The sequence below is a fragment of the Pseudorca crassidens genome, chromosome 2 (genome assembly GCF_039906515.1).
Source record: "Pseudorca crassidens isolate mPseCra1 chromosome 2, mPseCra1.hap1, whole genome shotgun sequence".
Classification (NCBI taxonomy): Eukaryota; Metazoa; Chordata; class Mammalia; order Artiodactyla; family Delphinidae; genus Pseudorca; species Pseudorca crassidens.
This window is the reverse complement of record NC_090297.1, coordinates 31,292,211-31,319,885: the sequence shown is the minus strand read 5'-3', so window position 1 is coordinate 31,319,885 and position 27,675 is coordinate 31,292,211. Positions and strand designations below refer to the sequence as shown.

At 43.7% G+C, this 27,675-nt stretch overlaps 1 protein-coding gene and 1 long non-coding RNA gene across 8 annotated transcripts in view; one reads left to right on the top strand and one right to left on the bottom strand.

The window, feature by feature from the left end:
* Nucleotides 1–1,827: 1,827 nt before the first annotated feature.
* RHBDL2 (rhomboid like 2) overlaps nt 1,828–27,675 on the top strand; it is a 56,674-nt gene continuing 30,826 nt past the window's right edge. For 5 of the 6 annotated variants that reach the window (XM_067725574.1, XM_067725572.1, XM_067725573.1 and 2 more), the window contains exons 1-2: nt 1,828–2,071; nt 27,401–27,482. The gene's annotated coding sequence lies outside the window, so the exon portion shown is untranslated. The remainder of the gene's footprint in view (nt 2,072–27,400; nt 27,483–27,675) is intronic. The other variant, XM_067725571.1, reaches the window with a different exon arrangement.
* The window catches only part of LOC137218539 (uncharacterized), a 69,213-nt gene continuing 50,478 nt past the window's right edge, over nt 8,941–27,675 (bottom strand). Inside the window, exon 4 of one of the 2 annotated variants that reach the window (XR_010940732.1) lies at nt 8,941–10,391. This is a non-coding gene — a long non-coding RNA (uncharacterized lncRNA). Of the gene's footprint in view, nt 10,392–13,994; nt 14,098–27,675 lie in introns of those variants that run through there. The other variant, XR_010940733.1, reaches the window with a different exon arrangement.

The following is a 27,675-nucleotide window of genomic DNA, read 5'->3' as shown; positions in this document are numbered from 1 at the left end:
TGCTCTGTTCCTTCCAGTTCTCATCTGCTTTTATGGTCTTCCTGCACAATCCCTATAGTGGAGAGGATGCCTGGTGCTATAGACTGAATTGTGTTCCCTCTCCCTCCACTTCATGTGTTGAAGCCCTAAGCCCCCCGTGTGATGGTGTTTGACATGCAGCCTCTGGGGGGTAATTAGGTTATGAGAGTGGAGCCCTCATGATGGGATTAGAGCCCTTCTAGGAAGAGACAACAGAGAGCTTGCTTCCTCTCTCTGCTTTCCACCATGTGAGGATATGGCGAGAAGGTGGCCATCTGCAAACCAGGAAGAGGGCTCTCACCAGACACTGATCTGCCAGCACCTTGGTCTTGGTCTTCCCAGCATCCAGAACTGTGAAAAATGAATGTTTGTTGTTTAAGCCACCCAGTCTATAGTATTTTGTTATAGAAGCTCGAACTGACTCAAACCCTTGGTTCTCACTACTGGCCGTTCCTCTTTCTTTCCCCTGCTCCATGCACTGCATGTCCCTTGGTGTTTCCCAGAGTTCTGTCCTAGATTTCCTTTTCTCCTTTCTCTGGTTTCTCTCCCTGAGTGATCTCACCCAATCCCAGGGCTTCAGTTGCTATTTCTGTGCAACTCCTAAATATCTTTTTTCCAGCTGTTTGCTTCCCCTCTGTGAGATACTAGAAAATACATATATTGGTCTCTGTCCCCGGTTCCTGGCACAGAGCTCCTAAAACTCTTGTAATTTCCTAAGTGATAAGAGCGCTGCAAGCATCTTTTTGTTGTAATATTTGGTCTTTGACTCTGTCCCTGACACAGGGCTCTTAAAACCCTTGTAAACTCCTAAGTCCAGATAAGAGCACAAGGAGCATCTTTTGTTGTAACAAGGCCACTCTGTGTGGGCTCCTGCATGGGGCTGGTCACTAGGAAAACCAAGCCAGTATTAGAACATTGGAATTTTCAACCCGGCTCCCTCCACTCCTTTAGAGAGGATAGAGGGGCTGGAAATGGAGTTAATAATCGATCGTGCCTACCTGAGGAAGCCTCCATAAAATCCGAATATCAGGGGGTCCGGGGATCTTCCAGGTTGGTAAACACATCCACCTAGCGGCAGGGTGGTACATCCCAACTCCACGGGGACAGAAACTCCTGTGCTTGGGACCCTCCCAGACCTCGCCCTATATATCTCAGGAAGGGAACACGAGAACCTCTGATTTGTAGCTAAATTGGACAGAAGTTGTGGGTGAGCTGGGGACCTACTTCTTGCAATTGGCTTCTGAAGTGGAGGGCAGTCTGAGCCCTTCATCTGTGGGATCTGACACTCTCTTCAGGTAGGTCATGTCAGAACTGAGATAAATTGTAGGACACCCAGCTGCTGTCGCAGAATTGTTTGGTGTGGGGAAAACCCACACATCTGGTGTCAGAAGTGTTGTGTGGTAGTCGTATGTGAGTAACGGAGAAACGCAGGAGGGAAGACTGTTTTTTTTCTCCTTAGTTGCCCTTCCACCCTCCATTCTCTCTACCCGGCTCTGCCTTGCTCTGTGTCTTGGGACGCTGACCCCTGTGGATGGCATCAATAAGCTCTCTTGCCCTCCGGCTTCTTGTCGAGTTGAGCCAGTGAGAAGAATTAGGAAATAGGAATGCGGGGAAAAGAAAGAAGCCCTCCTGCTGAGCTCTTTCCCCAGAGAACTAAGAACGCCGGGCAGGAGACCCAGGAGGGTAGGACTTGGAAGAGGATTGGAGTTCAGGGCCTCGGCCAACGAGAAAGAGCTAAGGGGCGGTCACAGGCTCTCTGGCTCAGACCCAGGCAGGCGGAGCGAGAGGACTCATTCATCCAGCGCCAGCCCAGGGCTGAGACTGCCGAGCTGGCTGGACCGGCCCAGGCCGTCTCAGGGCTGGGAGGGGATTTCCTCGGGCTCACTCCCCCGGGGGCTGGGCCGGAGGGAACCTGTGCGGAGGATTTTAATTTGGGGAGGGACCTAGGAGTGCCTGGCAGGGCGGGAACTTCAGGGCAGCTGAGGCAGTCCCTTGTCCTGCAACACGGGGGGAGCAGTCTGTCCTGCCTGGAACGGCCCTTGGCCTCCCCGAGGTAAGCTGCGAGAGCTGGTAGCTGGTGGACCGGGTCCCTCTGTCTGGCGGGTGGGGGGAGAGCCCGAGGCCCAGAGCCAAACGTGGGGTGCTCCCTTGGCAGCCTCCTTCCGCAGTAGCCTCCATGAGTGGCCGCTTGGGATCCTGCTACTTTCGTTTTAAAAGTTGGCAGCATGGGGCTTCCCTGGTGGCGCAGTGGTTGAGAGTCCGCCTGCCGATGCAGGGGACGCGGGTTCGTGCCCCAGTCTGGGAAGATCCTACATGCCACGGAGCGGCTGGGCCCGTGAGCCATGGCCGCTGAGCCTGCGCTTCCGGAGCCTGTGCTCCGCAACGGGAGAGGCCACAGCAGTGAGAGGCCCGCGTACCGCAAAAAAAAAAAAAAAAAAAGTTGGCAGCGTGTTGGTCCAGCAGTCAGGGGGCTGGCTCTGACTCATCCCCCTCCCCCATGGCCGGAGGGCCAGGTAATGCCATTGCCCCTCCCAGCGCTGGTCAATCACTGGCCTTCTTTCTCTTCCTTCATCCCATTCTCCTCAGTGACTTGCCTCCCAGTTTTTTCCTCCCTCCAGCTGAGCCAGATCCTAGTCCTGTGCTGCCCGACCTCTGCCCCAGAGACCACAGCCAGGGGAGACATCTCTGGCTTCTTCCTGCACAGCAAGTCTCCAAGGTTATTTGTTTCCTCCTTTCTGGTACAGGTGTCTGAGCGATTCTGTTCACTCGTTCATCTGTTACTATTCATTTGTTTATTCATCGTTCTTTGAGCAAGTGGCTGGATTCTCTCTGGTGTGTAGGGCTGGGGTTGGGGTTAGTTTGGGGTGGGACACACAATTTCCGCTCTTCCTGGGAATAAGAAAACTGAAATTTATTTCACAAATGTGTAGTGATCATTTATAATCTGGTGGCCAGCGTGGCAGAGTGGAAGCTCATTTTGGAGTCATAGACACACTTGGATTTATATCCCACCTCTTCCTGAGCCTCAGTTTCCGTATCTCTAAATAGTATTGTTATGAAGATGACATGAGACAGACATGTCAAGCACCAAGCCGAGTGCCAGGCACACAGTGGGGCCTCAAGAAACAGCTCTACTCTTTCCTTCTTTGGTCCCCTGCCTGCCATGCCCCTCCCTAACTGCCACCTTCTCTATCTTGTAAAGATGTGTCGACACCCATGGCCTTGAAGGCACTTGGGCAGACCTGGAAACACTGAGCTGGGAGTGAAGGAGGTGGTGAAGGGAGGGGCTGAATAGGGAAAGCACCTCCTGCGGGGTTTGAGGTAAGAACACCGACCAGGGCTGGAACCTCTAGTTGGAAGGAAAGGAAGGCTCTCCTGCTGTGTTTCTGAATTTGCATACTCACACCGAGCCAAAGATAGGAACTACCAGTTCCTAAAACCAACTCTGCCTGGCCTCAAGTAACAGGCTTTTAAATGCGTAATCTCGTTGAATCATAACCCTGTTACATTATTAACAGCCCCATTTTACAGAGGAGGAAATGGAGATACAAACAGACGAAGGGATTTGCCTAAGGTCACATGGCTAATAAGTACTGCGACCAGAATTCAGATCTGGCTCAGACTCTAGACTCCATGGGCTTTGTTTAACTCCTTGCTGTCCTTCAAGCTTCTGTGTACCAGAAAGAACAAAAGGGCATCAGCATTCCCCCAACTTCCTAGACACTGGCTTCCCGCTTCCTCTACATCTCCTGCTCTGGGCTGCTTCATCCAAGTGGGAAAGAGCACACTCCTTCCCTGATTCGTTTATTAATTCACTCATTCATATTTCATTCATTTAGTCAAGTGCTCTGTTAGTCCCAAGAGGGCAGGGGCCATGTCTGTGTTCACAGTTTATAACAAGCACCCTATGTGTCCCTGATAGAGAAATGGTCAATGAATCCTTTGTGAGTAAATGAATTCAACAAACGTTAATTGATGCATTCTGTGGGCTCCATAATAGGGATTCAAAGATGAAGAATCCCTATTAAGAATCTATCTTCAGGGCTTTCACAGCCTTGTGGAGGAGACAGTGATAATGCAAAGAAGACAACCGTAACTTAGACAGGAGCAGAGGTTGCTGAGGGGACCAGGAGGGGCATTTAATTTTACCATGTCTGCTTTGTTCGCTACTGCATCCAGTGCCTAGCACCACGGCATGCGCATGGTAGATGCTTAATAAGGCTTTGCAGAGGAGGTTTAGGACAGTCTTGGAGAGAGCGTTAGGACTTTGCCAGAACAAATTAGAGAGAGAAGATATTCTAGCAGAGGGAGATGCTCCTGAAAAGGCCTAGTGGAGGGTGGGAGCTGGAATTGCAAGGGGCTTAGTAAGGCTGAAACTAGTGGTTACCAGTGGGGAGGGGGAGGGGGAGGGGGAGGGGAGGGGGAGGGGAAGGGCAAGATAGGGGTAGGAGATTGAGAGGTTCAGGCTACTCTGAAAATAAGCTGCAAGGATATATTGTATAGCACAGGGAATATAGCCAATATTTTATAATAACTTTAAATGGATATAATCTATAAAAATTTTGAATCACTATGTTGTACACCTGAAACTAACATAATATTGTAAGTCAGCTATACCTCAATAAAAAATTAATTAATTAAAGGCAACAAGAAAAAAAATGAAGGTGGATTCTCTCATAGACAGAAAATTATTCTGGTTTGACTCACTGGCTTGACAGTGAGGACTGGTTTTGACAATTGGATTGTATGGTAGACATTTTCCATAAACTGAACAGGCTAATTCTGTAGCTCCAAGGCTTGGATGAAGGTATATCTAAAGCATGTCTCTAATAAAGACTATGCCAGAAAATTCTGTCTTGGAACCAATTTTAATTTGTGAGAAATAATTTTAGTTGTTGACTTAAAAATGTATGAGAGTAACATAGCTTGTCCAAAATTCTTATGGGGATTCATGAGCAAAAAACATGAAGACTACACGTGTATGGCATAAATAACATCACCGGGCCAGGCACATCATGGTGGGGATCCTGATCAGGTGAGGTGAGTGGCTTGCCTGGAGGTAAGTGGGGGTGGGGTGGGGTGGGGGGCAGAAGTGGAGCAAGAACCAGGGTTTTCTGAGTGCGGTAATTGTAGTGCTCTTTCTATGACCCCAAACTTCCTCCTTCCTTCCTTCTTCCACTTACTTGATGGTTTATTCAGCAAACACTTAGTAAGCACCTTTAGATGGAGTAAAAAAAAGAAACATTTCCTACCTTCCTGGAGCTTACAGACAACAAATAAACAAACCAGATATTTTTAGATAGTGGTAAGTACTAGAAGTGAGTTAGCAGGGGGATATGATAGCGAATGTGGGGTGGGCGGAGGTTGGCCTGCCACTTCAGAGAGGCCCGAAAAGGAGCTAGCCTTGAGGCAGGAGAGAGCTTGGTGTGTGCCTGAGACAGGAAGACGCCCCATGGCTGCAGCACAGAGATGTTGGGGGAGTGGTAGAAGGCTACAAAGAAGACAGGAGCTAGGTCACGCAGCATTTATCAGCCATAGTAAGGATCCTGTATTTATCTTGAAGACAATGGGAAACAGCTGAAGGATTTTTTTTTTTTTTTCTCGGTACGCGGGCCTCTCACTGTTGTGGCCTCTCCCGTTGCGGAGCACAGGCTCCGGACGCGCAGGCTCAGCGGCCATGGCTCACGGGCCCAGCCGCTCCGTGGCATGTAGGATCTTCCCAGACTGGGGCACGAACCCGCGTCCCCTGCATCGGCAGGCGGACTCTCAACCACTGCGCCACCAGGGAAGCCCCCACTGAAGGATTTTTAAGCAGAGAGTTGATGTACTCTGATTTATGGTTTGGTTTTGTTTTGGAAGGGGGGCAGGAGCAGAGATGGAGACTAACTGGGAGGCTCTTGCAGGTGAGACACCTGCAGTCTACTCTGCTGAGGGGTATGAAGATGAACAGTGTTAACGGGAAGGCAGAATTGTCTGGGATGTCATGTCGTCTTCTAGTTCTCCTGAGGAGTGCTGGTAGCTATTGCTGTATAACAAATCACCATGAAACGTAGCAGCTTCCAACAACAACCATTTGATTTTGTCATGATTCTGTGGGTCTGGAATTTGAGTTCAGCTGAGCAGTTCTGCTGCATGTGGTGTCAGCTGGGGTCATTCCCTTGGCGGCTGAGCTGGGCTGGAAGGTCCAAGAAGGCTTCACTCATAGGTCTGGCACCTTGGTGCTCTTCTATGTGGCCTCTCTCTCCATGTGAGTAGCTTGGGCTTCCTCAAGCATGGTGGCCTCAGTGTAGGTTGACCTTCTTATATGGTGTCAGGCTTCAAAGAGGGAGTATTCTAAGAAGAACAAAAGTGGGACTGCAGATCTCTTTAGGCCTGGCCTTGGGAGGGACCCAGCACTACCTCTGCTGTGCAATATCAGTCAAAACCAGTCACAGGACTGGCCCAGATTCAAAGTGGGGAAACAAACCCACCTTTGAGTGGAGGAATGGCAAGTAATATGCTCCATCTCTAATCTGCCACACTGGGCTTCTGGAAACTGAATAACCACAACTACCCTGATGATGTTGACCCACTTTTAAGTCTAAACCACAGTTTAGTAGTCTCGCCCTCTTACCTGCGGTTTTGCTTTCCCCTGGTTTCACTTATCTGAGGTAACCTTGGTTTGAAAATATTAAATGGAAAATTCCAGAAATGAACAATTCAAAAGTTTTAAATTGTGCATTGTTCTGAATAGCTTGATGAAATCTCGAGCTGTCCTGCTCCATCTGGCCCAGGACGTGAATCATCTCTTTGTCCAGTGTCTCCGGCCTGTTCACCTAGTAGCAGTCTCGGTTATCAGTTGAGGTATCGCAGTGCTTATGCTGAAGTCACCCTTATTTACTTAATAATGGCCCCAAAGCGCAAGAGTAGTAATGCTGACAATTTGGATATGCCACAGAGAAGCCATAAAGTGCTTCCCTTAAGTGAAAAGGTAAATGTTCTCGACTTAATGAGGAAAGAAAAATGGGGACTTCCTTGGCAGTCCAGTGGTTAGGACTCTGTGCTTCCATTGCAGGGGCACGAGTTCGATCCCTGGTAGGGGAGCTAAGGTCCCACAAGCTGCGTGGAGTGGCCAAAAAAGTAAATAAGGAAAGAAAAAAAATCATATGCTGAGGTTGCTAACATCTATGGTAAAAATGAATCTTCTGTCTGTGAAATTGTGCAGAAGGAAAAAGAACTTCGTGCTAGTTTTGCTGTCTCACCTCAAACCGCAAAAGTTATGGCCACAGAGCATGAAAAGGGCTTAATTAAGATGGAAAAGGCATTAAACTTGTACAATAAGGTATTTGGAGAGAGACTGCATTCACATAACTTTTATTAGAGTATATTGTTTTAATTATTCTATTTTATTATTAGTTATTATTGTTAATGTCTAATTTATAAATTAAACTTTATCATAGGTATGTACCTATAGGAAAAAAAACATTGTATGTCTAGGATTTGGTGCTATCCGCAGTTTCAGGCATCCACTGAGGGTCTTGGAATGTATCTCTGTGGATAAGGGGGGACTACTGTATACTGTGTTGGAACAATTTACAGTCTTTATTCCCCACTGGATAGGGAGGGCCTGGGGAACAGGAAGTGGTTTTGTTTTTGTTTTTTTCTTTGTGTTTCCAGAGCCTAACCTATACAAGGCATTCAGGGTATGTTGTCCAATGAAGTCACACATCACATAAGATTCATTGGTTATCAAACCATAGTGTATATGAGAATCCCTTGGGAAGCTGTTAAAGAGACAGGCAGATTCCTGGGCAAGACCCCAGCCCAGAATCCAAATCTCTAGGGCAGGGGGTTTGAGTCTTGGCTTCACATTAAAAACTCCCAGTGCCCAGGCCCTAGCTCCAGAGGCCCTAATTCCACTAATCGGGGTGAGCTCAGATATCAACACTGTTTTACAGTCTCCTCAGACAGTTCTGATGTGTATCCAGGGTTAAGAACTACTGCCCTAGGATTAGAACCAGCCATCTTCACCTGACTTCTCCAGATGATTCTGAGGTAGATGGTGACCAGCTGTCCTTGGTGTGCCCAGGATTATCCTGATTTTAGCACCCTAAGTCCATATCCCAAGAAATCCCTAGTCCTGTGCAGATCAGCACAGTTGGTCATTATCAGTGGACCGTTATAGATGAGGCAGTGAAAGCCTTTTTGAAAAATACCTGGAAATATCTAATGAAAGCAATGATTCTGCCTCCTTACTTAAGGCACTGAAATAGTATCATAATGTTATCAAACAGAGCCAACTCCTTGAATTAAGGAGGGTTGTTGCAGAGCACTGCGCTCTGGTGGGCTAGGACATTAACCTAGTTAAATAGTGTGTCTGTCTTTGGGAATTCTTCCAGACTCTATTCCTTAGTGTACATGAGGCAGCTTTGAAAGCCTGACCACAATCAATAAGGATGATGTGTTGAGGATAGTATGAGATACAAGATGAAGTTTTTGTCTCTACACCAGTACATGTTATTATTACTATTATTCATATTATAATAGAGTACACAAATATATGTAATATCTTAAATAGCTCTGTGGGGTGGCAGTGGGGTATAGTAGAGCAGATCAGATCTAGCCTCAGAAGAATGGGATTTTGCTCTGGCTTTGCTATGACTAGGTGTGCAATCATGGGTTCCTCTTTTTGCTTTAGTCGTTCATCTGTAAAATGGGAATAAAATGGCGTCTTCTTCACAAGGCAGCTGGGAGGCTTCATCAAAATAACATGAGTGGGGGCTTCCCTGGTGGCGCAGTGGTTGGGCGTCCGCCTGCCGATGCAGGGGACGCGTGTTCGTGCCCCGGTCCGGGAGGATCCCACATGCCGCGGAGTGGCTAGGCCCGTGAGCCATGGCCGCTGAGCCTGTGCGTCCGGAGCCTGTGCTCCGCAACGAGAGAGGCCACAACAGTGAGAGGCCCGCGTACAGAAAAAAACCAAAAACAAACAGACAAAAAAACATGAGTGGGACTTCCCTGGCGGTCCAGTGGTTAAGACTTCACTTTCCAACGCAGGAGGTACGGGTTCGATCCCTGGTCAGAGAGCTAGGATCCCACATGCCTCGTGGCCAAAAAAACCAAAACATAAAACAGAAGCAATATTGTAACAAATTCGATAAAGACTTTAAAAATAGTCCATATCAAAAAGAAAAATCTTAAAAAACAAACAAACAAACAAGTGATGGGAATTCCCTGGCAGTCCAGTGGTTAGGACTCAGCACTTTCACTGCCGTAGGCCCAAGTTCCATCCCTGGTCGGGGAACTAAGATCCCGCAAGCTGCATGGTATGGCCGAAAATTAAAAAAACAAACAAAAAACAAACCAACCAACAAACAAATCCCCACAAGTGAAAGTGGTTCTGTGGGTTGGGAAGGGGAGGTATCGTGATTGTCTTTGAATGGGAGAGGCACAAAGAAGTTATTCCACTGAGAGGCCTTGTACGTGACCAAGGTCCTGGTGCCCTGCTGCGCGCAGCCGCAGCCACAGCTGTTGGGCTGCCTACCTCAGCTGCCCTCACAATTGAGGGCAAGTGTGCTTTGCTTCAGGAAGAAGGAAAACTTCTGGAAAAGGTGGTTTGTGAAGGCATTTTTTTTCTTTTTTTGTTTTAAAATCCTTTGCCTATTTGTTTCAAGTGTATCCTCAGAGATGTAGCAAAAAGAAAACAACCACAACCACAAACCTATAAGTTTGAAAAGCTGGTTCTTAATTTCTGGAGCTAAAAAAGCACTTTTTCAGGCTATAACCACAGAGCGATTGCTGCAGGCCTCTGGGATGGGGCATAATAATGGTTTGCAGTGTGATGAAGGAGGCTGTTAGTTTCTGTGGTCCCTAGGCCAAAGTGGCCTCTCCAATTTCCAGGTTGCCTAGCAACACCACCAAAAGTCTCCCCATTAGGCCCAGCTGGGCAGCAATTGGGTACACCCAGCCTAGTCTGTCGCCCAGCCTCCTGGGCACCCTGGCCACATCAAGGCTGGACTTGTCCTCTGCAAGGGCCTTCCTGGTACCGATGAGTGGGTGGCCAGCTGTTTAAAAAAAACACAATTCAGATGTTTGAACCCTACTTGTTTGAATGCAGCTGGGAAACAGCACAAGTGAATGATCAAAAGCGTCTTCTGCCAAAGAGGAGTTGTCCTAAGATTGGTGCCCTTGGCAGCGCTCTCCTGGGTGAGGTGAAGAAGGGAAGTTGAGCCTAACTTAGTCCTCGGGTTCTCAGAGAATCAAATCCTTTTCCTTTCCTGGACGCCTGTCTCCATCTTGATTCCCTGTGGCAGGAATGGGAGTGGTGGGGATTCCCAGCCCTGCCTGCCAGTTCTTCTGTAGCTCCCATCTGGGAACTCTCAGCGTCTAGTCTGGGCCTGTTTGGGGAGATGGAAGAAGAAGAGGGAGGTTAGGGAAGAGGGAAGGATGGGATGAAAATAATCAAAATAAATGTGCACACTTCTTGAACACTTGTTACCTAGAGATCACAGGGCAGAGCAACACACGGGGTCTTTGGAGTCAAGACACCTTCAAAGGCTCCTGTCCTAGCCTTCTCCTCACTAGCTGTATGACCTTGAGCAAGTTACTCTGGAAGCCTGAGTTTCCTTATCCATAAAATGGGGATGTTATTATCCCACCTTACAAGGTTGTTGTAAGCAGCAATGAAGAGAGTGCTCGTAAAGTGTTTAGCATAGAACCTGGCACACAGTAGGTGCTCACTATTATGGCAACTCTTTCATTTGATTCTTACAATAATTCTGTAAGATATTGAGCAAAGTAGAACTCGGGTCTTCACAGTGCCAAGCACAAGGACTGGTGCTCCTCAAAGACAGGTGACAGTCCCTTTTTTAACCCCTACGGCATGGTGGCTCTGCAGGTCTCCTCTGACAACTCAGGGATGGCAGAATGATGATGGCGGGGGGGGGGGGGCATGTGCAGAGGAAAAGTGTGAGGGAAAGTACTTTTCAGTTTAAAGTAACACAAAACTCTTAGTTAACCTGGTGTACGTGGAATTCCTCTCTCCTTCCCTTCTTCCTTCCAGTATTCTTTTAAATAAACTTCATATTTTGTAACAATTTTAGATTTACATAAAAGTTGCAGAGAGTTTGTTTCCCTTTTACTCAGATACTTTTCTGAACACCTGTGCACCAGGAACTTTCTGGGCATGAGGAATACAGCAATAAAACTGTGTCTACCTTCCAAAGATCACAGAGATTGTGAGATGGAGTGGACCTTGGAGAGCCTTGTCTGTGGTTCTCAAAGGTGCTGAGGCCTCCCCTTCACTGGTATAAGTGTCAGAAATTTACTAAATCTATTAAATTAGTTTCTTCAGGACTGGGGCCCAGGAATCTGTATAAAAGCAAATATTGAAAAACAAATGCCTGAGGGGATTCCAAGGCATAGCCAGTGTGGGGAACCGCTGGTCTAGTCCAGAGTGTTCCCTGTGCAGGTGAGAGGACTGTGGCTCAGAGTTGGGAAGGGACTTGCTCCAGGTCACACAGCCAGGAAGTGGCAGAGCGAGACTGAAAAACAGATCCCCTAGTTCTGTGTCTCCCAGACACAGAACAAGAAATGAGTTTAGCTTGCAACAGGAAGACCCCAGATAGAGTTTAGAAGAGTTCCTTGGCTCTTCAGGTGTAGTAGTTAGGGTCTTGGTTGCAAGGGATTCTGATTCTGATTCTGACCAGTAAATGAATTTTATTGAATGCCCATTGGGTAGTAAAATTTAAAAAATCTATTTCGCTCATCGTACTCACACTTCTGGCACCAAATGTGTGGGTTTTCCACACCGTGCAATTCTGACACTGGCTACCCCACAGATTAAGGGCTCAGTCCCATAAGACTGCTCCCTACTTCAGATGCCAACTGCAAGCCTGGGCTTCCAATGCTTCCGACCAAATGGCTATAAATTGGGGGTTTCTGTGACCTCCCCCCGCTTGTGTTCTATAATTTGCCAGAATAGCTCACAGAACTCAGGAGAGGGCATTACCTACTATTATCAGTTTAGTAGAAAGATTACAACGCAGGAGCAGCCAAATGGAAGAGGGGCGTAGGGCAAGGGGAAGGGATGCAAAGCTTCCGCACCCTCTCTGGGTGCAGCACCTTGATCTGTCCTCCAACCTGGAAGCTCTCCAAACCCATTTGTTTAGGATTTTTATGGAGGTTCCATCACATAGGGATGATTGATTAAATTATTGACCACTGGTCATTAAACTCAATCTCGAGCCCTTTTCCCTATCCCACAAGTGGGGACTGAAAGTTCCAACCCTCTAATCACATGGTTGTTTCCTCTGGTAACCAGGTCCCACCCTCTAAGAATCACTTCATTAGCATAAACTCAGGTACAGTTGAAAAAAACTTACTATGAATAACAAAAGATACTCCTCTCACCTCTATCACTCAGGAAATTCCAAGGGTTTTAGATCGGTGCCTGGAACCGGGGATGAAGACCGAATATGTATTTCTTAGTATATCATAATATCATGGTAGATTACAAAATCACTGGAAGGAAGCAAAGTTTGGGAAATAAGCAGAAACACACGGAGACCAGGCACCTACAAGTACACCAAAATCACAGAGCCAGGTAGGCAAAGACAGCCCCCTTGTCGCTGCTGCATGCTCTTCACTTCAGCCTACATCAAAGACACAGATGGCATTGGATTCTGGGTGCCACACTGACTCCAATGGCAAGGCTGGATGGACACCAGATACCGCTGCCACCGCTTTAACGTACACTGCTGTAAGAATCTTCCCCATCCCCAGCTCCAGTCCCCCAAATTCTAAGCGAATGCAGCTGATTGTTCAAGCCTAGGTCACATACCTGAGCTCTAGCCACCTAAGGACCTGGAAAAGTGAGTACTGAGCATTTTTAGCTTTTGTACTGGGAAGTGGTCCCTGCTGCCCACCCAGATTCATGAGATGAGGAATTCGCCGAGAAAAACCGACAAATGACCATTACATGTGTTATCAAAAGAATACAGTAGAAGCGTTATAGAACCAAACCTGGGTTGACTCGCCTATATGCTAAAGTCAATCTACTGACACCAGGTTTTGGTGAAGGAAAGTGCAGTGTTTACTGCAGGGCACCAAGCAAGGAGTCCAGGGCAGCAAGTGCTCAAAACACCTGAATTCCCCGATGAGTTTCAGCAAAGCATTTTTTTTTTTTTTTTTTTTTTGCGGTACGCGGGCCTCTCACTGTTGTGGCCTCTCCCGTTGCGGAGCACAGGCTCCGGATGCACAGGCTCAGCGGCCATGGCTCACGGGCCCAGCCGCTCCGCGGCATGTGGGATCTTCCCGGACCGGGGCACGAACTCATGCATCGGCAGGCGGTCTCCCAACCACTGCGCCACCAGGGAAGCCCAGCAAAGCATTTTTTAAAGGCAAGGTGAGGGAGGCGTGACCCAAGGTATGTGATCAGCTGGTCTACAATTCTCTGATGGTGAGGTAACAGGGTGGTATCACAGGAGTTAACATTATCAATCCTTAGGCTCCAGTAGGCCTGGGGACTATGCGGTCACGATCGTCAGGTAGTTAACGTCTTCCATTTGGTGGATGGTTTAGCATCTGCAAAACAACTCAGGAAATGTGCATCAGATACTATTATCTAGGTACTTCAGAGAGGAGCTGAAGCAGAGGATATGAGGGAGAGGTCTGTCCCGGGAAGGCCCCATAGGGTCCTGCTTGGTTATGGAAGTCATTGACTTAAAATTTTCTGGCTATAATTTATAACAATTTTGGGAGACACTATGTGGTATTGAAACTGCTAGGTGGCATTTCAGGGGGCTCTGAGGACCTCCAATCCTTTATGTCTCAGTGCATTAAGAATTCAGCGAGAGGCAAAGTGATAGATAAGAAGTGATTTATTAGAATAGGACGCTTGCGATGCTTACCATCGGGCGGGTGAGAAGGTGCCGGAAGAACTTAGTGAGCTACAGTTTCATAATCAAAGGAAAAGTGGGGAGGGGGAAAAGACCACCTTCCTCATTTTTGAGTAGACGTCACACTTCCATCATCAGCTCCTCCTCTATGTTGGGGCGGGGACTTTTCTTGTCCCTATGTGGTCAAGCCAGGACTGTCATGGCACTATGGAAAAATTATTTCAGGTCTCAGTACAATGAGGGTCTTTCACTTTGAAATGTCACCCTTCCATAAATTATTGTTTTTTTTATGTGTGCAGAGAGCATGTCCTAAGGGTCGTTAACTTACTGAGCTCACTGGACAGGATGTGGGTCTCATGCCACCATTGTGTTATTGTTTTGGGGCATGTCTCATGCTTCTGCAGCATGGTTTCGCTGCTAAGCAAGCCTGCTTGGTTTTATGGTTAAGCAAACCTGCTTTCTTGAGTGATCATTAACTTACAGGGGTCTCCCATAATTTTTTCTTTACTTACAATCCTCTGGTGGAAATAACTATTTATCTACTTTGTCCCTTTTCTCTGTCCATATCAGTATATAGTGAATGAGGGCACCTAAAAGGTCTTTGGAAAAATCCCTTGGCAATGTCGAGTCTCCTGGGTAAATCTTTTTTTTGGCCACACCACGTGGCATGCAGGATCTTAGTTCCCCCACGAGGGACCGAACCCACACCCCCTGCGGTGGAAGAGCAGAGTCTTAACCATTGGACTGCCAGGGGAGTCCTAAATCTTCTTATGGAAATCTCTTCTTCTACAGATTTTTCTTTTTTTTTCAGATTTTTCTTTTTTAAAGGCAGATGATTGTTCTGGATAAATGAGCACAGCCTGCTCTTTCCAATCCTTGGCCAACACACTGGCTACATGACTCGTAACACGAGCAATGCTTATACCAGGTAGGGTCAGGAAGTAGGAAAGTTCTTTCCACTTTTCCTCTTCTTAAGAATAATTGGTAACTTGAAGGGAAGGTCTTTGGTTCCTGAACATCTCCATTTTTAACCAGAAGGCTATGAGTCTTTTCTACTCTTCCAACATTCTTTTTAACAATCCACCCCCAGTTGTTCCCTAAGGGTAAGATGAGAACATTTCACAGCAGGGCCACCCACTTTTGATCTGAATGTGTGTGTGTGTGTGTGTGTGTGTGTACGTGTGTATTTCAACAAAGAGTTGGCAGGCACTTGCTGCAGATAAGAGGTAGGAGGTGAGGCATAATATCAAGTCAACATTAAAGAAAGCTCAAGAAACCTGCATGATCTTTGCTTAATGAGTAGGAAAGCACAGTCAGTGTAGGAAACAATTTCACTCAATGAGTAACACTGTGATGAGAGTGACCAAGTAAATAATTTGATAGCTGTGGAGGTTTTTATATCTCTGTGAGACTGTAATGTGTGGTAATCATTGCTGGCTTGTTTTTGAGGCTCTTGTGCTGTCAGACTGAGCCTCTGAAAATTCTGGTAATCTAGAAAATTCAGATATTCTATCCCAACTATGACCTATAGAACCCATGGAGTATACAGGCCACACCTACACAATTAATGACATGATCTTAGATTAGACTTGCTTTGTGAGGCCCTAGGGAGGGAAACCTTGGACCCAGGAGCAGAAGGGCTGGTGAGCAGATTTCAGCACAGTATAAGGATGAACTACCTAAGAAGTAGAACTACCAGAAAATACAACAAGCCAATTAAAGTACATTCAGGTTCTTCGTAATTTTTCACTACTCTGAATAGTTCTGCACTGGACATCTTTGAAAGATAGCCTTGAGTACTCGCTCAAATACATTTGTAGCATAGATTTCTAGGAGTAGAAAGGTTCTGTTGAAAGGTATATGCGTTTCATATTTTATAGATACTGCCCAACTGCCTCGTGAAAAGGCTGCATCAATTTATACCTCTTAAACTGCACCCATTTCCACACAGCCTTGTAAGTATGAATCAGTCTATTTCATTGTTGCCAATCTGGTCAGTAATGTTTCCAATGTGGTGAACTTTGCTCAGAAACTCAGGTGTGGATGCAGAAGATAAACAGGAATGGCAGGGACGGGGACTGTCAGACTAGAAGCAGCACCCGTGAGCATCAAGCAAGATGCTGGAGATGAGATGAACCAGAGAGGGGCCTCTGTCCTCAAGGAACAGGCACCCAGACAGGTACAGAAGTCAGAGTGTGACAGTGTCTGACCGAGAAGAGAGGTCAAAACAAAATGCCACCATCACTACCAACATGTTCATCTGTTTCTGGAATCTACAGTAGGTAGGACTAGATGTCGGATCCCTTTACTGCACGTGCCAAGGAAGAAAGCAGACACACAGTGCGTCTTAGCTAAACTGAATGGGTCAGATACCTTTGCAGCACAGGAAACGTATTTCACTAAAATATCTAAAATGATGGCCTTGAAGTTGTAACATTTCTGGAAATTTTGAAATCTGGAAAAAAGAAAAATTGCGGGGAAATGTAATCCTTGTTTCTCTAGCTCCTTTTATAGATATAAAGTTGTGTTATTCACAATGTGGAACTTTCCTCATGAAATGATCATGTATGATATTTAAATTTACAATAGGGCTTATTAACACAATGTTAATCACTCCTAATTGAACTTTTTTTTTTTTTTTTTTTTTTGCTGTGCGCGGGCCTCTCACTGTTGTGGCCTCTCCCGTTGCGGAGCACAGGTTCTGGACGCGCAGGCTCAGCGGCCATGGCTCACGGGCCCAGCCGCTCCACGGCATATGGGATCTTCCCGGACCGGGGCACGAACCTGTGTCCCCTGAATCGGCAGGCGGACTCTCAACCACTGCGCCACCAGGGAAGCCCTGAACTTATTTTTTAAAATGCCTTAATATTTGTGTTTAAGAGCTGCTGATCTTAAATCCATACTCGTTTTGCCATTTATGAGACATGAAAGAAACTATAAATAATCATCAATATGCAACGAAAATTAATAAAATAGTTATCTCTACAGACTTAATGTCTGACCCTGGGAGGCTGGGTGAATGGGAGGTAAGAAGCCTTTATTTTCAGCAAAGTTACTGGGGAAAAATAAATAAAAGGGGAATTCTCTTCTTCCCTAAATTTATTGGATATAACCTATTGTAATGTGGGACCTTGCCTAATGGAATACATTTGAAAATGAATTGTGACCTGATTCCTAGTAACTTGCAGTGTGAAAATAGACCCCAGACTCGGCCCCATCCCTTCCATCTGTCCATCCATCCATCCACATACCCACTCATCCATCCATCCATAACCAGTAATAACTAGTAATTATGGAGTGTTTACCATGTGCCAGAAACTGTTCTAAGTGCTTTACATGCATTGTCTCAAATAATTTCCCCCATAACGCTATGAGGTAAGTGCTATCATGATCCCGACTTTAAAATGGGATCTGAAGATCTTCCAATAAATTAAACATAGAATTACCATATGACCCAGCGATTCCACTCTTAGGTATATCCGCAAAAGAATTGAAAACAGGTATTCAAATAAAAACTTGTATGGGAATGTTCATAGCAGCTCTATTCACAGTAGCCAAAAGGTGGAAACGATCCAAATGCCCTTCAACAGATGAATGGATAAACAATATGGTTTTGTTTGTATATCTGTCTATACAATGCAGTATTATTCAGCCATAAAAAGGAATGACGTACTGATACATGCTACAACACAGATGAATCTTGAAGACTTTTCTAAGTAAAAGAAGCCAGACTCAAAAGGCCACGTAGTTTATGATTCCATTTATATGAAATATCTAAAATAGGTAAATCCATAGAGACAGAAAGTACATTAGTGGGTGCCGGTGGCTGGAGGGAGGGGGCAATGGGGAGTGACTGCTCAATGGGTATGGGGGTTTTGTCTGGGGTGATGAAAAAGTTCTGGAACTACATAGTCGTGATGGTTGCACAACACTGCAAATGTATTTAACTTTACCGGATTGTACACTTTTAAATGGTTAATTTTATGTTTATTTTACCACAATTCTTAAAAAATGTAATTTGAGGCTCAGAGAATTTAAGTGACTTACTTAAGGTTACTTTACAGCCGATAGGTTGTAGAGCTGTGTTTTAATCCCAGTCATCTGGCTCTATGGCGCATGACTTTAAAAAAAAAATTCCAGTGAAAAACTTTATTTTGGGCCATGTAGGAAGTTTAGATACACTGGACTGAGCTGAAAATATCAGTAGCATTGGATACCGTTGATTAAGCCCATGCTGGTGACAAACAGTATGTTCTATCTAGTCTTCACAGTGACCTTGAAAAGTTAATATTATTTAGTTTGTGTGTGTTTGTGTGTGTGGTAAAATATACATGACATAAAATTTACCCTTTTTACCGTTTTTAAGTGTACAATTCATGGCATTCACTGCATTTACACTGTTATCCATCTCCAGAAATTTTTCATCTTCCCAAACTGAAACTCTGTATAGTACCAATGAAACATATAACTCCCCATTCCCCCTGTCCCCCCGCCATTCTATGGCTCATGGTCCCAGGTCCAGGGCTATTGTCTGGGGTTGCACATAAAAATAAGACATGACCACTTTCCAGGTCTGTCTAGCCTGTGTACCTGCCCTCTAGTGACCTTGACACTGTGTCTTTCTCCACCACGTTAGAGAAGTCCAGTTGCAGGACGACAGAGTCGTTGAAGTGTGCACAGGATCCTCTGTGGCCTGTGGCTGGGGAGCGGGAGAAGGAAGCCAGGCGATGGAATATGGTTGGGATGAAAGGCAGGGATGAAGGAATTGCAACAGGAAGCTCTGTTAGGAAGGGTGAAGATAAGAATTGGGAAGATACTGCTTGTCTTCTTTCTTCCCGGATTGTTCGGAGGAGTACGTGAGAATTTGCATGAGGATGTGCTTTGAAGAGACTGGGGTGCTCTGCATACTTCCTTAGGACTCACGTCATGACTGAAGTGGACTTGTTTTAAGGGCATAACTCAGCAGAGCAGTTTTAGTGGGGGATGCAGATGATAAGATGTTTAGTGGATACAAACTCCTCCTTCAAGACACTAGGCCACAAGGGGAGGGAAGAAATAGTACAGTGCTTGAGACTTTAGGGTCCAGCAAAGGTCTCACAGATATGACTTTGTTTTTATTATATCTTATTTTTTTTAAGTTTAAGGTGTACAGCATAATGATTTGACTTACATACATCACGAAATGATTACCACAGTAGGTTTAGTGAACATCTATCATCTCATATAGACAAAACTTCAAAGAAATAGAAAGAATCGTTTTTCCTTGTGATGAGAACTCTTGGGATTTACCATCTTAACAACTTTCATTTATAATGTACAGCAGTGTTCATTATCTTTATCATGTTGTACATTACACCCCTAGTACTGTTATCTTATAACTAGGAGTTTGTACTCTTTGACTACCTTCATCTAATTCCCCCTCCCACTCACCCCTTTGGTAGCCACAAATCTGATCTCTTTTTTTATGAGTTTGTTTTCGAAGCATAACTGACCTACAACACTGTTAGTTCCTGGTGTACAACACAGTGATTCGTTATTTCTGTACATTTCAAAATGATCACCATGAAAAGTCTAGTTGTTATCTGTCACCATACAAAGCTATTACATAATTATTGACTGTATTCCCCACACTGTACATTTCATATCTGTGACATTTATTTTGTAACGGAAAGTTTGTACCTCTTAATCTCCCACCTTTTTCTCACCTCCTCCCACCACCACCACTCTGGCAACCACCTGTTTGTTCTCTGTATCTATGACTCTGTTTCTGTTTGGTTGTGTTGTTCATTTGTTTTGTTTTTTATTTTACTTTTTAATTTTTATTTATTTATTTTGCTTGTGCTGGGTCTTAGTTGTGGCATGAGGGATCTTTAGTTGCGGCATGTGGACTCTTAGCTGTGGCATGCATGTGGGATCTAGTTCCCCAACCAGGGACTGAACCTGGGTCTGCTGCACTGGGAGCTTGGAGTCTTACCCACTGGACCACCAGGGAAGTCCCTGTTTTGATTTTTAGATTACACATATAAGTGAGATCATACAGTATTTGTCTTTCTCTGTCTGATTCATTTCTTTTAGCATAATACCCTCTAGGTCCATCCATGTTGCTGCAAATGGCAAGATTTCATTCTTTTTCATGGCTGAGAAATATTCCTCTGTGTGTGTGTATGCACACACACACACCACATCTTCTCTATCCATTCATCTATTGATGGGCACTTAGGTTGCTTCCATATCTTGGCTGTTGTATATGATGCTGCAACAAACATAGGGGGGCATATATCTGTTCTAGTGTTTTCGTTCTCTCTGGATAAATGCCCAGAAGTGGAATTGCTGGTTCATATGGTAGTTCTATGTTTAATTTTTTGAGGAACCTCCATACTGTTTTCCATAGTGGCTGCACCAATTTACATTTCTACCAACAGTGCATGAGGGTTCTCTTCTCCACATTCTGGCCAACACTTGTTATGTTGACTTTTTGATAACAGCCATTCTGAAAGGTATGAAGTGATTTGCAATTGTGGTTTTCTTGGTGGGTGGGGGGGCGCACCTCACGGTTTGTGGGATCTTAGTTCCCATACCAGGGATTGAACCCTCGGCCACGTCAGTGAAAGTGTGGAGTCCTAACCACTGGACTGCCAGGAAATTTTCCTCATTGTGGTTTTGATTGCCTTTCCCTGATGATTAGTGGTGTTGAGCATCTTTTCATGTGCCTGTTGACCATCTGTATGTCTTCTTTGGAAAAATGTCTATTCAGGTCCTCTGGCCATTTATCTTTTCTTTTCTTTTCTTTTTTGAATTTTATTTTATTTATTTTTTTATACAGCACATTCTTATTAGTCATCCATTTTATACACATTAGTGTATATACGTCAATCCCAGTCTCCCAATTCATCCCACCACCACCACCCCCAGCCCCGCTTTACCCCCTTGGTGTCCATATGTTTGTTCTCTACATCTGTGTGTCTATTTCTGCCCTGCAAACCAGTTCATCTGCACCATTTTTCTAGGTTCCATGTATATGAGTTAATATACGATATTTGTTTTTCTCTTTCTGACTTACTTCACGCTGTATGACAGTCTCTAGATCCATCCACGTCTCTACAAATGACCCAATTTCATTCCTTTTTATGGCTGAGTAATATTCCATTGCATATATGTACCACATCTTCTTTATCCATTCATCTGTTGATGGGCATTTAGGTTGTTTCCGTGACCTGGCTATTGTAAATAGTGCTGAAATGAACATTGGGGTGCATGTGTCTTTTTGAATTATGGTTTTACCTGGGTATATGCCCAGTAGTGGGATTGCTGGGTCATATGGTAATTCTGTTTTTAGTTTAAGGATCCTCCATACTGTTCTCCATAGTGGCTGTATCAATTTACATTCCCACCAACAGCGCAAGAGGGTTCCCTTTTCTCCACACCCTCTCCATCATTTGTTGTTTGTAGATTTTCTTATGATGCCCATTCTAACTGGTGTGAGGTGATACCTCATCATAGTTTTGATTTGCATTTCTCTAATGATTAGTGATGTTGAGCATCTCTTCATGTGTTTGTTGGCCATCTGTATGTCTTCTTTGGAGAAATGTCTATTTAGGTCTTCTGCCCATTTTTGGATTGGGTTTTTGTTTTTGTAATATTGAGCTGCATGAGCTGTTTATATGTTTTGGAGATTAATCCTTTGTTGATTTTGTTTGCAAATATTTTCTCCCATTTGAGGGTTGTCTTTTCATCTTGTTTATGGTTTCCTTTGCTGTGCAAAAGCTTTTAATTTTCATTAGGTCCCATTTGTTTATATTTCCATTTCTCTAGGAGGTGGATCAAAAAGGATCTTGCTGTGATTTATGTTATAGAGTGTTCTTCCTATGTTTTCCTCTAAGACTTTTATAGTGTCCGGTCTTACATTTAGGTCTCTAATCCCTATTGAGTTTATTTTTGTATATGGTGTTAGGTAGTGTTCTAATTTCATTCTTTTACATGTAACTGTCCAGTTTTCCCAGCACCACTTATTGAAGAGATTGTCTTTTCTCCATTGTATATCCTTGCCTCCTTTGTCACAGATTAGTTGATCATAGGTGCATGGGTTTATCTCTGGGCTTTCTATCCTGTTACATTGATCTATATTTCTGTTTTTATGCCAGTACCATATTATCTTGATTACTGTAGCTTTGTAGTATAGTCTGAAGTCAGGGAGTCTGATTCCTCCAGCTCCATTTTTTTCCCTCAAGACTGCTTTGGCTATTCGGGGTCTTTTGTGTCCCCATACAAATTTTAAGGTTTTTTGTTCTAGTTCTGTAAAAACTGCCATTGGTAATTTGACAGAGATTGCATTGAATCTGTAGATTTCTTTGGGTAGTATAGTCATTTTCACAATATTGATTCTTCTAATCCAAGAAAATGCTATGTCTCTCCATCTGTTTGTATCATCTTTACTTTCTTTCTTCAGTGTCTTATAGTTTTCTGCATACAGGTCTTTTGTCTCCCTAGGTAGGTTTATTCCTAGGTATTTTATTCTTTTTGTTGCAATAGTAAATGGGAATGGTTCCTTAATTTCTCTTTCAAATTTTTCATCATTAGTGTATTAGAATGCAAGAGATTTATTTGCATTAATTTTGTATCCTGCTACTTTACCAAATTCATTGATTAGCTCTAGTAGTTTTCTGGTAGCATCTTTAGGATTCTCTATATATAGTATCATGTCATCTGCAAACAGTGACAGTTTTACTTCTTCTTTTCCAATTTGTATTCCTTTTATTTCTTTTTATTCTCTGATTTCCATGGCTAGGACTTCCAAAACTATGTTGAATAATAGTGGTGAGAGTGGACATCCTTGTCTTGTTCCTGATTTTAGAGGAAATGCTTTCCGTTTTTCACCATTGAGAATGATGTTTGCTGTGGGTTTGTTGTTTATGGCCTTTATTATGTTGAGGTAGGTTCCCTCTATGCCCACTTTCTGGAGAATTTTTATCATAAATGGCTGTTGAATTTTGTCAAAAGCTTTTTCTGCATCTATTGAGATGATCATATGGTTTTTCTTCTTCAATTTGCTAATATGGTGTATCACATTGTTTGATTTGTGTATATATATTGAAGAATCCTTGCATCCCTGGGATAAATCCCACTTGATCATGGTGTATGCTCCTTTTAATGTGTTGTTGGATTCTGTTTGCTAGTATTTGTTGAGGATTTTTGCAGCTATATTCATGAGTGATATTGGTCTGTAATTTTCTTTTTTTGTAGTATCTTTGTCTGGTTTTGGTATCAGGGTGATTGTGGCCTCATAGAATGAGTTTGGGAGTGCTCCTTCCTCTGCAATTTTTTGGAAGAGTTTGAGAAGGATGGTGTTAGCTCTTCTCTAAATGTTTGATAGAATTTGCCTGTGAAGCCATCTCATCCTGGGCTTCTGTTTGTTGGAAGATTTTTTCCATCACAATTTCAATTTCATTACTTGTGATTGGTCTGTTCATATTTTCTGTTGCTTCCTGGTTCAGTCTTGGAAGTTTATACCTTGCTAAGAATTTGTCCATTTCTTCCAGGTTGTCAAATTTAGTGGCATAGAGTTGTTTGTAGTAGTCTCTTAGGATGCTTTGTATTTCTGCGGTGTCTGTTGTAACTTCTCCATTTTCATTTCTAATTTTATTTTTATTTATTTATTTATTTATTTATTTTGTAGTATGCGGGCCTCTCACTGCTGTGGCCCCTTCCGCTGCGGAGCACAGGCTCCAGCCGCGTAGGCCCAGCAGCCATGGCTCATGGGCCCAGCTGCTCCGCGGCACGCGGGATCCTCCCGGACCGGGGCATGAACCCACGTCCCCCACATCGGCAGGTGGACTCCCAACCACCGTGCCACCAGGGAAGCCCTCTAATTTTATTGATTTGAGTCCGCTCCCTGCTTTTCTTGATGAGTTTGGCTAATGGTTTATCAATTTTGTTTATCTTCTCAAAGAAACAGCTTTTAGTTTTATTGATCTTTGTTATTGTTTTCTTTGTTTTTATTTCATTTCTTTCTGCTCTGATCTTTATGATTTCTTTCCTTCTGCTAACTTTGGGTTTTGTTTGTTCTTCTTTCTCTAGTTCCTTTAGGTGTAGGGTTAGATTGTTTTTTTGAGATTTTTCTTGTTTCTTGAGGTAGGCTTGTATTGCTGTAGACTTCCCTCTTAGAACTGCTTTTGTTGCCTCCCTTAGGTTTTGGATCATCGTGTTTTTATTGTCATTTGTCTCTAGGTATTTTTGATTTCCTCTTTGATTTCTTCAGTGATCTCTTGGTTATTTAGTAACATATTGTTTAGCCTCCACATATTTGTGTTTTTTACGTTTTTTTCCCCTGTAATTGATTTCTAATCTCATAGTGTTGTGGTCAGAAAAGATGGTTGATATGATTTCAAGTCTCTTAAACTTACTGAGGCTTGATTTTTGACCCAGGATGTGATCTATCCTGGAGAATGTTCCATCTGCACTTGAGAAGAAAGTGTAATCTGCTGTTTTTGGATGGAATGTCCTATAAATATCAATTAAATCTATCTGGCCTATTGTGTCATTTAAAGCTTGTGTTTCTTTATTAATTTTCTGTTTGGATGATCTGTCCACTGGTGTAAGTGAGGTGTTAAAGCCCCTCACTATTATTGTGTTACTGTCAATTTCCTCTTCTATAGCTGTTAGCAGTTGACTTATGTATTGAGGTGCTCCTATATTGGATGCTTATATATTTATAATTGTTATATCTTCTTCTTGGATTGGTCCCTTGATCATTATGTAGTGTCCTTCCTTGTCTCTTGTAACATTCTTTATTTTAAAGTCCATTTTATCTGACATGAATATTGCTACTCCAGCTTTCTTTTGATTTCCATTTGCATGGAATATCTTTTTCCATCCCCTCATTTTCAGTCTGTATGTGTCCCTAGGTCTGAAGTGGGTCTCTTGTAGGCAGCATATATATGGGTCTTGTTTTTGTATCCATTCAGTGAGCCTGTGTCTTTTGGTTGGTGCATTTAATCCATTCACGTTTAAGGTAATTGTCAATATGTATGTTCCTATTACCATTTTCTTAATTGTTTTGGGTTTGTTTTTGTAGGTCCTTTTCTTCTCTTGTGTTTCCCACTTAGAGAAGTTCCTTTAGCATTTGTTGTAGAGCTGGTTTGGTGGTGCTGAATTCTCTTAGCTTTTGCTTGTCTGTAAAGCTTTTGATTTCTCCACCAAATCTTAATGAGATCCTCGCTGGGTAGAGTAATCTTGGTTGTAGATTCCTCCTTTTCATCACTTTAAGTATATCATGCCACTCCCTTCTGGCTTGTAGAGTTTCTGCTGAGAAATCAGCTGTTAACCTTATGGGAGTTCCCTTGTATGTTATTTGTCATTTTTCCCTTGCTGCTTTCAATAAGTTTTCTTTGTCTTTAATTTTTGCCAGTTTGATTACTATGTGTCTCGGTGTGTTTCTCCTTAGGTTTATCCTGTATGGGACTCTCTGCACTTCCTGGACTTGGGTGGCTATTTCCTTTCCCATGTTAGAGAAGTTTTCGACTATAATCTCTTCAAGTATTTTCTTGGTCCTTTCTCTCTTTCCTCTCCTTCTGGGACCCCTATAATGCAAATGTTGTTTAGTTTAATGTTGTCCCAGAGGTCTCCTAGGCTGTCTTCATTTTTTTTCAGTCTTTTTTCTTTATTCTGTTCCACAGCAGTGAATTCCACCATTCTGTCTTCCAGGTCACTTATCCGTTCTTCTGCCTCAGTTATTCTGCTATTGATTCCTTCTAGTGTATTTTTCATTTCAGTTATTGTATTGTTCATCTCTGTTTGTTTGATCTTTAATTCTTCTAGGTGTTTGTTCTTTAATTCTTCTAGGTCTTTGTTAAACATTTCTTGCATCTTCTCGATCTTTGCCTCTATTCTTTTTCTGAGGTCCTGGATCATCTTCACTATCATTATTCTAAATTCTTTTTCTGGAAGGTTGCCTATCTCCACTTCATTTAGTTGTTTTTCTGGGGTTTTATCTTGTTCCTTCATCTGGTACATAGTCCTGTGCCTTTTCATCTTGTCTGTCTTTCTGTGAATGTGGTTTTTGTTCCACAGGCTGCAGGACTGTCCTTCTTCTTGCTTCTGCTGTCTGCCCTCTGGTGGTTGAGGCTATCTAAGAGGCTTGTGAAAGCTTCCTGATGGGAGGGACTGGTGGTGGGTATAGCTGGGTGTTACTCTGGTGGGCAGGACTCAGTAAAACTTTAATCTGCTTGTCTGCTGATGGGTGGGGCAGGGTTCCCTCCCTGTTGGTTGTTTGGCCTGAGGCAACCCAGCACTGGATCACACCAGACTCTTTTGTTGGGCTAATGGCGGACTCTGGGAGGGCTCACGCCAAGGAGTACTTCCCAGAACTTCTGATGCCAGTGTCCTTGTCCTCACGGTGAGACATAGCCAGCCGCTGCCTCTGCAGGAGACCCTCCAACACTAGCAAGTAGGTCTGGTTCAGTCTCCTATGGGGTCACTGCTCCTTCCCCTGGGTCCCGATATGCACACTACTTTGTGTGTGCCCTCCAAGAGTGGAATCTCTGTTTCCCCCATCCTGTCGAAGTCCTGTAATCAAATCCTGCTATGCTTCATAGTCTGATTCTATAGGAATTCCTCCTCCCGTTGCTGGACCCCCAGGTTGGAAGCCTGATGTGGGGCTCAGAACCTTCACTCCATTGGGTGGACTTCTGTTGTGTAAGTGTTCTCCAGTTTGTAAGTCACCCACCCAGCAGTTATGGAATTTGATTTTATTGTGATTGTGCCCCTCCTACCATCTCATTGTGGCTTCTCCTTTGTCTTTGGATGTGGGGTATCTTTTTTGGTGAGTTCCAGTGTCTTCCTGTCAATGATTGTTCAGCAGTCAGTTTTGATTCCCGTGCTCTCGCAAGAGGGAGTGAGAGCATGTCCTTCTACTCTGCCATCTTGAACCAGTCTCTCCCTATGGCCGTTTTTCAATTGGCTTGTTTGTTTTCTTGATGTTGAATTGTATGAGTTCTTCATATATTTTGGATATCAACCCCTTGTTGGATATATCATTTGAAAACATCTTTTTCCATTCAGTAGGTGGCCTTTTCCTTTGTTGATAGTTTTCTTTGCTGTGCAAAAGCTTTTTAGTTCGATGTAGTCTCGTTTGTTTATTTTTGCTTTTGTTTACCTTGCCTGAGGAGACATATCCAAAAAAATATTGCGAAGACTGATATTAAATATCAGACTGCCTGTGTTTTCTTCTAGAAGTTTTATGGTTTCAGGTCTTACATTTTAGTCTTTAGTCCATTTTGAGTTTATTTTTGTATGTGGTGTGAGGACATCTTTTCCCCATTGTATATTCTTGCCTCCTTTGTTGTAGATTAATTGCCTGTTTAAGTATGAGTTCATTTCTGGGCTCTCTATTCAGTTCCATTGATCTATGTGTCTGTTTCTGTGCCTGTACCATACTGTTTTGATTAATGTGGCTTTTTATATAGTTTGAAATCAGAGAGTGTGATACCTCCTGTTTTGTTTTTCTTTTTTAGGATTGTTTTGGCTGGATTACTTGTGAAACTAATAAAGCGTAAGCTTCAGACTTCTACTTGCATGGGCTCCTTCTAAAGCAGTGTATGTACATTTATAATTTTTTTATTTTGTAATTTTAATTTTATATTATTTTTTCCAAAGAACCCCCCTCCCTAATTGTTTAAGCTTCAGGGTACACAAAATCTGTACCTACTCCTGCATAGAGGGCAAAAATGTAGTGAAATCCTATCATGCAGATATAATCATGGTTAATTCTCCAGATGTTTTCCTGTGT